At 41.4% G+C, this 11,582-nt stretch overlaps 5 non-coding genes across 5 annotated transcripts; all 5 read left to right on the top strand.

The window, feature by feature from the left end:
• Window positions 1–659: 659 nt before the first annotated feature.
• Window positions 660–850, top strand: LOC141222555 (U2 spliceosomal RNA). Its single transcript, XR_012290321.1, has one exon. It is a non-coding gene; the product is annotated as a U2 spliceosomal RNA (small nuclear RNA).
• Window positions 851–1,971: 1,121 nt separating this feature from the next.
• Window positions 1,972–2,162, top strand: LOC141222746 (U2 spliceosomal RNA). Its single transcript, XR_012290501.1, has one exon. It is a non-coding gene; the product is annotated as a U2 spliceosomal RNA (small nuclear RNA).
• A 6,473-nt stretch (window positions 2,163–8,635) lies between these two features.
• LOC141222857 (U2 spliceosomal RNA) lies at window positions 8,636–8,822 on the top strand. The gene has a single exon (XR_012290600.1). It is a non-coding gene; the product is annotated as a U2 spliceosomal RNA (small nuclear RNA).
• Window positions 8,823–9,943: 1,121 nt separating this feature from the next.
• Window positions 9,944–10,134, top strand: LOC141222554 (U2 spliceosomal RNA). The gene has a single exon (XR_012290320.1). It is a non-coding gene; the product is annotated as a U2 spliceosomal RNA (small nuclear RNA).
• Window positions 10,135–11,255: 1,121 nt separating this feature from the next.
• LOC141222552 (U2 spliceosomal RNA) lies at window positions 11,256–11,446 on the top strand. The gene has a single exon (XR_012290318.1). It is a non-coding gene; the product is annotated as a U2 spliceosomal RNA (small nuclear RNA).
• Window positions 11,447–11,582: the final 136 nt, after the last annotated feature.

Genomic DNA, 11,582 nt, shown 5'->3' with positions numbered 1-11,582 from the left:
TGGTTTGCTACAATGCCTTTTCTGAAACGTTGTCTCCCTCTGCTGGAACACTGACTTCTTTCATTTAATGCCTGCAGACTATAAAAGAGAACCCAACCCAAAAAGTTTGGTTGATTAGTCTGTGGCATTCTGTTAAACTGTTGCTTATGGCGGTCTCTGTGAGCTTCTCAGCGACATTCAGCCAGCCAGGTATCCTGCCTGCAGTAGATGGAATGTGGCAATGGAACGCTGGCTGCGCGTGTCATAATAGGCTCTGAGCCTTTATATACCTGTGCACAGCAGCAGCCACCTTCAGTCTGCTGCTGGACAGCCAGCAGCAGCAGCAGCAGCAGCAGGAGAGGTATGTAATCAGCAGCCCTCCTGCTAAGGGTAGACAGCTGCTCGTTCCACCCCACCCCCCGCCTTAATTGGTTCTCCTCCCTTCCAACGGTGTTGAGGCGGGTGGGAACAGCAGGGGGTGAAGGTGCTGTGTTTAAAGAGGTGGAGTTATGCAGATCTAAAACGCGTGGATTGCAGCAGCAGCAAGCCGAAAAGTGCAGGCATGTAAGGGATCTAGAGGTTGACAACATGTCTTCTTAACGGGAGTCCAGGAGCTCATCTCCACAAATGGACTTTTCAGGATCCTTGGGTGGCTCCGTAGTTTGAAACCAATTCTGGTTATCGCTTCTCGGCCTTTTGGCTAAGATCAAGTGTAGTATCTGTTCTTATCAGTTTAATATCTGATACGTCCCCTATCTGGGGACCATATATTAAATGGATTTTTAGAACAGGGAGATGGAAAAAGAGCTTGCTCTGTCCACTCCACGCATTGACCTGGTATTGCAGTATCTCCAGGACCGGTGCACCCCTTCTTTAATGCAGTTTCTAAAATCAGAAAGAATTGAATTCAATGTTTTTTGTTCATTTTGCTTGTTTGTCGGATTTTGGGATGGACTCTTTGGCTTTGCTTTTCTTCTCCTCATTGGATTTTTCATGTTCAAAGTTGCAGAAGCCAGATTACAAGCTCATTTTGGTTCAACTTCAGCAACTGTGCATTGCATTGCCATGTAATGTAATGAAATGCTATCTTTCTAGCTCTCCCTTTTTACTTCCTTTTGGATAAACAGACATATTAGGCAAGCATTTTGGAGCTTTCACCTAAATAACTACAGGTGGTGAGATAAGCTGCACAATATAATTGACCTTTCAGTATATTGTTGCACACACACCATCTATTTAGCAAATGCCCTTGTTATCAACAGCAGCCTTTTAAACTCACCTGAGCTAACAGGTATGTGCACTGGTTACTCTGCTGCGCTTAAAATTTCTTTTTTGGTTTGCTACAATGCCTTTTCTGAAACGTTGTCTCCCTCTGCTGGAACACTGACTTCTTTCATTTAATGCCTGCAGACTATAAAAGAGAACCCAACCCAAAAAGTTTGGTTGATTAGTCTGTGGCATTCTGTTAAACTGTTGCTTATGGCGGTCTCTGTGAGCTTCTCAGCGACATTCAGCCAGCCAGGTATCCTGCCTGCAGTAGATGGAATGTGGCAATGGAACGCTGGCTGCGCGTGTCATAATAGGCTCTGAGCCTTTATATACCTGTGCACAGCAGCAGCCACCTTCAGTCTGCTGCTGGACAGCCAGCAGCAGCAGCAGCAGCAGCAGGAGAGGTATGTAATCAGCAGCCCTCCTGCTAAGGGTAGACAGCTGCTCGTTCCACCCCACCCCCCGCCTTAATTGGTTCTCCTCCCTTCCAACGGTGTTGAGGCGGGTGGGAACAGCAGGGGGTGAAGGTGCTGTGTTTAAAGAGGTGGAGTTATGCAGATCTAAAACGCGTGGATTGCAGCAGCAGCAAGCCGAAAAGTGCAGGCATGTAAGGGATCTAGAGGTTGACAACATGTCTTCTTAACGGGAGTCCAGGAGCTCATCTCCACAAATGGACTTTTCAGGATCCTTGGGTGGCTCCGTAGTTTGAAACCAATTCTGGTTATCGCTTCTCGGCCTTTTGGCTAAGATCAAGTGTAGTATCTGTTCTTATCAGTTTAATATCTGATACGTCCCCTATCTGGGGACCATATATTAAATGGATTTTTAGAACAGGGAGATGGAAAAAGAGCTTGCTCTGTCCACTCCACGTATTGACCTGGTATTGCAGTATCTCCAGGACCGGTGCACCCCTTCTTTAATGCAGTTTCTAAAATCAGAAAGAATTGAATTCAATGTTTTTTGTTCATTTTGCTTGTTTGTCGGATTTTGGGATGGACTCTTTGGCTTTGCTTTTCTTCTCCTCATTGGATTTTTCATGTTCAAAGTTGCAGAAGCCAGATTACAAGCTCATTTTGGTTCAACTTCAGCAACTGTGCATTGCATTGCCATGTAATGTAATGAAATGCTATCTTTCTAGCTCTCCCTTTTTACTTCCTTTTGGATAAACAGACATATTAGGCAAGCATTTTGGAGCTTTCACCTAAATAACTACAGGTGGTGAGATAAGCTGCACAATATAATTGACCTTTCAGTATATTGTTGCACACACACCATCTATTTAGCAAATGCCCTTGTTATCAACAGCAGCCTTTTAAACTCACCTGAGCTAACAGGTATGTGCGCTGGTTACTCTGCTGCGCTTAAAATTTCTTTTTTGGTTTGCTACAATGCCTTTTCTGAAACGTTGTCTCCCTCTGCTGGAACACTGACTTCTTTCATTTAATGCCTGCAGACTATAAAAGAGAACCCAACCCAAAAAGTTTGGTTGATTAGTCTGTGGCATTCTGTTAAACTGTTGCTTATGGCGGTCTCTGTGAGCTTCTCAGCGACATTCAGCCAGCCAGGTATCCTGCCTGCAGTAGATGGAATGTGGCAATGGAACGCTGGCTGCGCGTGTCATAATAGGCTCTGAGCCTTTATATACCTGTGCACAGCAGCAGCCACCTTCAGTCTGCTGCTGGACAGCCAGCAGCAGCAGCAGCAGCAGGAGAGGTATGTAATCAGCAGCCCTCCTGCTAAGGGTAGACAGCTGCTCGTTCCACCCCACCCCCCACCTTAATTGGTTCTCCTCCCTTCCAACGGTGTTGAGGCGGGTGGGAACAGCAGGGGGTGAAGGTGCTGTGTTTAAAGAGGTGGAGTTATGCAGATCTAAAACGCGTGGATTGCAGCAGCAGCAAGCCGAAAAGTGCAGGCATGTAAGGGATCTAGAGGTTGACAACATGTCTTCTTAACGGGAGTCCAGGAGCTCATCTCCACAAATGGACTTTTCAGGATCCTTGGGTGGCTCCGTAGTTTGAAACCAATTCTGGTTATCGCTTCTCGGCCTTTTGGCTGCGGTCAAGTGTCTTGTACAGGCGACTGTGGTCCAGAAGGTACTCGGGTACCCCTCTCCTCGGCCTTGCAGGGTGACCCACTTCGGTGGGCTCCCCTGCCTGCTGCTATTGGGAGAGGGCTTAGTCCCAGGGTAACGGGTTGCGATCCCCCCCAGCCTCTCAGGTGTTTCTGTTTACAGAACTCTGAAAGGCGCAGATTGCAAGCGGTTTGCGATTTGCTTTTTCTTGTTGCGTTACCATGGAGGTTGACCCCAACCTCGTGCCTCACTATGCGAGGCTTAAAAACACTATCCGTATTCATTTCACAGAGGGCGGAAGTGATGAAAGGAAATTGCGGTACGTAGTCCAGGACGTGCTTGAAGGGCTCTTTCATGTGCAGAAGAACGAGATTCTCTCTATCCAGGATTATCCGAGGCGTGGCGATTATGACATCACCTTCACCGGGGAAGGCATTTTTCAGGATGTCCTGGTAAGAGCCAGAAAGGCAAAAAACAATCCTATTCTAAAAGGAATACAAGTTATCGAGCACGTCCTGGATGAGGTAAAAATGGTAATCCTTAAAGTATTTTCTCCTTTCGTTACTTCAGTGGAACTAACATGTTTTCTTTCAATGTACTTTAAAAGTGTAAAATGTATAGGGAAAGTACTTAATGAGTTTCACATATGGACGTCCAAATGGAAATTTCTAGTAACATGTGAAAGAGACCCTCATTTCCCAGGCGGTGTGAAACTCCCTCCTGCACGTTTTAAAATAGGTTCCTCAAATGGAGACTTCTTTTTTTCTGGTATGCCACCCTTTTGTAGAAACTGTGGAAAATATGGCCATTTTAAGGATGACTGTGAGGCAACCTGTAGAAACTGTGCTAATACAGAACATGACACCAAAGAATGTCCTCATGATAAAAAATGTAATTTCTGCCAAAAACCTGGTCATTTTTATTTTTCATGCCCACATAGGTTCTGGGAGGCCGAACAGAGACGGAAGGAAAAGGCCAGGACATCCGAAAATGAACCAACAGGTCAAACCACCCCTCAGGAGGAGGAACAACAACCTGGAGCCTCAACGAGCAAAGAGGGCGATTCGAGTGATGAGGAAAGCTCAGAGGTAATGAAGGGTAACTCCCAAGCAGTGAGGAAAAGTTGGCACCAAGACAACAGGGAGGCTAAAAGAAAGGCAGAAAAGGAACAAAAGGGCATGATCGGTAAAACCAAAAGAGACCGGCAGAAGGTTGACACCGAGCCCGAGGCAAAAACTGGGTTTCCTGGGCCTGAGTCTGAGGCTAACTGGACTACGGTGGGTCCCCATAAAAAGAAAAGAGGGAAGAAAGATGGTTCGAATGGAGCGGCTGATGGGGATCAGATGGACACATCTCCTGGTGGGGAGGTGGACGTTGGTCCCCCAAAGGTCCCGGACCCTGCTGACCCCGGTGGGGAGCCGGGCCTTGCCAGCTCCGTGAGCTCGGGTACATTGCCTTGTACACAACCTTCCCCTGTGTGTCGGCCTCCCCTGGGTGCAGGGGAGCCACCTGGGGACCCACCTGATAAGGATCTGAATGGCCAGCCCATGGAGACCCAGGGTGCTGTTCCTCTTAGTTGTCTCCCAAGCTACTCACATGTAGCATTGGGTCATTGTCTTGGTGAGTCAAGTTCCTCCACTATGGAGTCCTTACTTACGATAAATTCGGACGAGGGAAGTAGCTCGAGCGTAAGTGGTCTGGCCGGTTCAGCGGATAGGAAGTAAGTTCCGTATTTCTGTTTTATATAATTTTTTTACTTTCCTCCAATGGCAGAACTTAAGGGCATTTCCCTCAATGTGAGGGGTCTAAAATCAAAAACCAGAAGAGTAACATTATTTAATTTTTTAACTTGTCTTACGGCTTCCGTCTTCTTTTTACAGGAATGCAATATCCCGCACACAGTATCCTACAAAAAATACAAAGAGGATTGGAAATGTGGCCCATCAGTGTGGTCCGGGTCAAATGTTACCGGATCAGCAGGGATAGCTATACTTTTTAAGGGAAACGTTCAAATTGATTTTATCCAAGAGATTTTACCAGGTCGTATGTTATTAGTTAAAGCTTTTATTAATGGTGTAAAATGGCAATTTTTAAATTTTTATGGGTCCCCAGATAAAAATGAAAGAGCTGACATGTTAGAGATTTTACCATTATTTATTAATACCTCTGAACCTTTTATCTTGGCAGGTGATTTTAATTGTATTTTAAAGGGTGAAAGTCGGCGCTCTACAGCCGTAAGTAGAAACTATGACAAAACTTCCGGTATGTTAAGTAATATTTTAAGTGATTTTAGACTTGTTGATATTTATAAAGAATGCAACAAGACTAGTTCAGTAGAAGTCGGCTTTACCTGGAGCAATTTAAATTGCAGTTCAAGAATAGATTTTATATTCGGTTCAGAACAAATTTTACCTGATAAATGTGAAACCCACGATAATATCTTCTCAGATCATAAATTTTTATCTTTTAGTGTAAAAATTAATGCTAATAAAAAATGTGGGAAAAAAACTTGGAAAATGAATGTATCCCTTTTAAATGATTCTAAGATTTTATCGGATTTTATTGAATTTTATAAAAACTGCAGGAGGAAGAAAGATGTAAATGTCCCTATAAGTGCCTGGTGGGATAAAATGAAAAAAAAAATAAAAGATTTTTTTATTAAGAAAAGCATATATAAAGCAAAAGAAAAGCTAGAATTATATAATAATTTAAATACCCGGTTACAGACCTTATATAAACTTAGAGAAAATGGTCTAGAAGTAGAAAAAGATATTAAAATACTGAAAGAAGAAATAACAAAATCACTAGAACAAAAAGGGAAAGAGCTCATTTTCCGCTCCAGAATAAAACACGTGGAGGAAGACGAAAAATGTTCTAGATATTTTTTTTAAAAAATTAGAGAGAAAAAAACAGTAATTGAAGATATAGATGGAGAGAAAAATATGGGAAAAATTTTGGAAAAGGTACATGGTTACTATTTTAATCTTTTTAATGATAAAAGAATAGATGAAAATATAATGCAAAATTCTCTAGAAGAAATAACATCTGTTTTAGATACCGCCTCCCAAGAGTTTTTATCACAAAACATAACAGAAGAAGAAATTTTACAAACCATAAAAAGTTTTAAAATTGGAAAAGTCCCTGGATCAGACGGTATTCCTATAGAGTTTTATGTAAAATTTTATGATATTTTAAAAGAGGATCTGTTTTATGTTTTTACTGAAGTTTTTAATGATAAGGTTTTATTAAAATCCTGGAAAAAAGGGGAGGTCTCATTATTATATAAGAAAGGTGATAAGACAGACTTAAAAAACTGGAGACCTATAACCCTACTAAACTGTGACTATAAAATAATGGCAAAAATTTGTGCAAACCGCCTTAAAAAAATTATAGGAAAAATAATCCACTCAAACCAAGTATGTGGTGTGCCTGAGCGCAGTATCTGGGACAATCTAAACCTTGTTAAAGACTGTATTGAAGACATTAAAAACAGAAAAGGGAAGATGGCAATTTTATCAATTGACTTCGAAAAAGCTTTTGATCAGATTTCTCATTTTTATCTTTTTAAGGTTTTAGAAAAAATGGGCATACCAGAAAGGTTTTTATTATCTCTTAAAGCGTTTTATAAGGACTGCACAAGTAAGATTTTAGTAAATGGTTTCAAGACACAAGATGTTTTTTTAAAATCAGGGGTAAAACAGGGGTGCCCCCTGTCCCCACTACTTTTTATTTGTGCTCTTGAGCCACTTTTATGTGCAATCCGTAGAGATAGACAAATATGTGGTATCCCTCTACCTGGAAGCAAAGGAACAGAAGCAAAAGTGGTGGGTTACATGGACGATGTGGCGGTCCTTTGCCGAGATGCACCATCACTACAAAACTCACTCAAACAGATCCAATCCTTTTGTACAGCTTCTGGTTTTAAGGTTAATTTTAATAAGAGTAGTATTTTAAATATTGGGGAGATGATTTTACACGATGTTTTTATTCCAATAACTGACTCTATTAATATTTTAGGTATTTCTTTCTGTGAATCCAATAATGGTCTAAATAACTGGGAGGCGGTAGCTCAGAAAGTGAATACGAAAATATGTATGTGGAATATGAGAAAATTAACGATGGAGTGTAAAGTATTAATTATAAAAATGGTCATTTTGCCTCTTTTATTGTATTTGAGTTTGGTTTTCCCTCCCCCTGTAAATATTTTAAAAAAGATCACTAAAGCATGTTTTACTTTTTTCTGGAGTTCTAAGATGGAGAAATTAAAAAGAGAAATTGTAACAAAACCAAAGCTCAAAGGTGGGAAAGACTTTCCAGATTTTAGTAGATTCCTTTTAATTAAATTTTTTTGCTTCTGTTTTAATGCCCTTTTTAAAAATCACTATTGGTCCTTTTTTATGCGTTATAACACTGGTTTTTTTATGAGAAAGTTTGGGTGGTTTGAAACGGTTTTATCATCTCCATATGCTTTTAAACTGCCAACGCATTATTTAATTTTAGAAAAAATAGTGATTCATTTTAATTTAGGGGGTAAAGAAGCGGGAGATCTACAAAATAGTAAGAAATTAATTAAAAGTCTTTGTAAAAATGAAGAGTTATGTAACATTGAGCGCTATGATGATGAACAAATATTGAATATATGGAAAGTCATTAATGCAAAATATCTTTTTAATATACAGAAAGATTTGGCTTGGAGCTGCGCACACCAATGTCTTCTGTGCCGGGCATTCCAACATAGAAGAGGACTCGTGAGGTCTGCCATTTGCCCAAGAAGCGGATGTCAAGAGGAGGAATCAGTGAAACATCTACTATGGACTTGTCCTTTTGCAAAAGCGTTCTGGAGAAAATTGATCCCTCTGATGGAAAAAGTGGCAGACCTCAAAGACTTTAACTACGCCACAATACTTTATGGACTAATGGAATACCCAACAAAAGACCAAAAAATTATGGCATGGAAGACAATAAATTACGCCAAAATAGCTCTCTGGAAAGCCCGAAATATTTTAATTATTAATCATGATGAATTGTCTTTAAATGATGTTTTTAGTTTTTGTTTAAGTGAAATGTATGTATATTTTTTATTAGATAAAAAAAATAATCCAAATATCTCCCTAAAATGGGATGTCAATGTATGGAACACATTTTGAATTTTTGTAACATTTTATTAATTTGAATATATGCAAATTTTTATCCTATTTGAATAATTTATGTTTTTAAGTCTCGTATGTTTCGAGACAATGTATAAAAATTTGTAATGATGTAAAATGTTGCTTTTATTTCTGTACATCTGTGTAATTTTTAAATAAAACTGGTTTTATCCCTGTGAGGGGATAGCCAAATTAAAAAAAAATCTGTTCTTATCAGTTTAATATCTGATACGTCCCCTATCTGGGGACCATATATTAAATGGATTTTTAGAACAGGGAGATGGAAAAAGAGCTTGCTCTGTCCACTCCACGCATTGACCTGGTATTGCAGTATCTCCAGGACCGGTGCACCCCTTCTTTAATGCAGTTTCTAAAATCAGAAAGAATTGAATTCAATGTTTTTTGTTCATTTTGCTTGTTTGTCGGATTTTGGGATGGACTCTTTGGCTTTGCTTTTCTTCTCCTCATTGGATTTTTCATGTTCAAAGTTGCAGAAGCCAGATTACAAGCTTATTTTGGTTCAACTTCAGCAACTGTGCATTGCATTGCCATGTAATGTAATGAAATGCTATCTTTCTAGCTCTCCCTTTTTACTTCCTTTTGGATAAACAGACATATTAGGCAAGCATTTTGGAGCTTTCACCTAAATAACTACAGGTGGTGAGATAAGCTGCACAATATAATTGACCTTTCAGTATATTGTTGCACACACACCATCTATTTAGCAAATGCCCTTGTTATCAACAGCAGCCTTTTAAACTCACCTGAGCTAACAGGTATGTGCGCTGGTTACTCTGCTGCGCTTAAAATTTCTTTTTTGGTTTGCTACAATGCCTTTTCTGAAACGTTGTCTCCCTCTGCTGGAACACTGACTTCTTTCATTTAATGCCTGCAGACTATAAAAGAGAACCCAACCCAAAAAGTTTGGTTGATTAGTCTGTGGCATTCTGTTAAACTGTTGCTTATGGCGGTCTCTGTGAGCTTCTCAGCGACATTCAGCCAGCCAGGTATCCTGCCTGCAGTAGATGGAATGTGGCAATGGAACGCTGGCTGCGCGTGTCATAATAGGCTCTGAGCCTTTATATACCTGTGCACAGCAGCAGCCACCTTCAGTCTGCTGCTGGACAGCCAGCAGCAGCAGCAGCAGCAGCAGGAGAGGTATGTAATCAGCAGCCCTCCTGCTAAGGGTAGACAGCTGCTCGTTCCACCCCACCCCCCGCCTTAATTGGTTCTCCTCCCTTCCAACGGTGTTGAGGCGGGTGGGAACAGCAGGGGGTGAAGGTGCTGTGTTTAAAGAGGTGGAGTTATGCAGATCTAAAACGCGTGGATTGCAGCAGCAGCAAGCCGAAAAGTGCAGGCATGTAAGGGATCTAGAGGTTGACAACATGTCTTCTTAACGGGAGTCCAGGAGCTCATCTCCACAAATGGACTTTTCAGGATCCTTGGGTGGCTCCGTAGTTTGAAACCAATTCTGGTTATCGCTTCTCGGCCTTTTGGCTAAGATCAAGTGTAGTATCTGTTCTTATCAGTTTAATATCTGATACGTCCCCTATCTGGGGACCATATATTAAATGGATTTTTAGAACAGGGAGATGGAAAAAGAGCTTGCTCTGTCCACTCCACGCATTGACCTGGTATTGCAGTATCTCCAGGACCGGTGCACCCCTTCTTTAATGCAGTTTCTAAAATCAGAAAGAATTGAATTCAATGTTTTTTGTTCATTTTGCTTGTTTGTCGGATTTTGGGATGGACTCTTTGGCTTTGCTTTTCTTCTCCTCATTGGATTTTTCATGTTCAAAGTTGCAGAAGCCAGATTACAAGCTCATTTTGGTTCAACTTCAGCAACTGTGCATTGCATTGCCATGTAATGTAATGAAATGCTATCTTTCTAGCTCTCCCTTTTTACTTCCTTTTGGATAAACAGACATATTAGGCAAGCATTTTGGAGCTTTCACCTAAATAACTACAGGTGGTGAGATAAGCTGCACAATATAATTGACCTTTCAGTATATTGTTGCACACACACCATCTATTTAGCAAATGCCCTTGTTATCAACAGCAGCCTTTTAAACTCACCTGAGCTAACAGGTATGTGCGCTGGTTACTCTGCTGCGCTTAAAATTTCTTTTTTGGTTTGCTACAATGCCTTTTCTGAAACGTTGTCTCCCTCTGCTGGAACACTGACTTCTTTCATTTAATGCCTGCAGACTATAAAAGAGAACCCAACCCAAAAAGTTTGGTTGATTAGTCTGTGGCATTCTGTTAAACTGTTGCTTATGGCGGTCTCTGTGAGCTTCTCAGCGACATTCAGCCAGCCAGGTATCCTGCCTGCAGTAGATGGAATGTGGCAATGGAACGCTGGCTGCGCGTGTCATAATAGGCTCTGAGCCTTTATATACCTGTGCACAGCAGCAGCCACCTTCAGTCTGCTGCTGGACAGCCAGCAGCAGCAGCAGCAGCAGCAGGAGAGGTATGTAATCAGCAGCCCTCCTGCTAAGGGTAGACAGCTGCTCGTTCCACCCCACCCCCCGCCTTAATTGGTTCTCCTCCCTTCCAACGGTGTTGAGGCGGGTGGGAACAGCAGGGGGTGAAGGTGCTGTGTTTAAAGAGGTGGAGTTATGCAGATCTAAAACGCGTGGATTGCAGCAGCAGCAAGCCGAAAAGTGCAGGCATGTAAGGGATCTAGAGGTTGACAACATGTCTTCTTAACGGGAGTCCAGGAGCTCATCTCCACAAATGGACTTTTCAGGATCCTTGGGTGGCTCCGTAGTTTGAAACCAATTCTGGTTATCGCTTCTCGGCCTTTTGGCTAAGATCAAGTGTAGTATCTGTTCTTATCAGTTTAATATCTGATACGTCCCCTATCTGGGGACCATATATTAAATGGATTTTTAGAACAGGGAGATGGAAAAAGAGCTTGCTCTGTCCACTCCACGCATTGACCTGGTATTGCAGTATCTCCAGGACCGGTGCACCCCTTCTTTAATGCAGTTTCTAAAATCAGAAAGAATTGAATTCAATGTTTTTTGTTCATTTTGCTTGTTTGTCGGATTTTGGGATGGACTCTTTGGCTTTGCTTTTCTTCTCCTCATTGGATTTTTCATGTTCAAAGTTGC

The sequence above is a fragment of the Phyllobates terribilis genome, unplaced genomic scaffold (genome assembly GCF_046119375.1).
Source record: "Phyllobates terribilis strain yellow unplaced genomic scaffold, ASM4611937v1 Scaffold_361__1_contigs__length_1927384, whole genome shotgun sequence".
In the NCBI taxonomy this organism is placed as follows: Eukaryota; Metazoa; Chordata; class Amphibia; order Anura; family Dendrobatidae; genus Phyllobates; species Phyllobates terribilis.
Note: the sequence above shows the minus strand (reverse complement) of the source record. Positions and strands in the feature narration are given on the sequence as shown.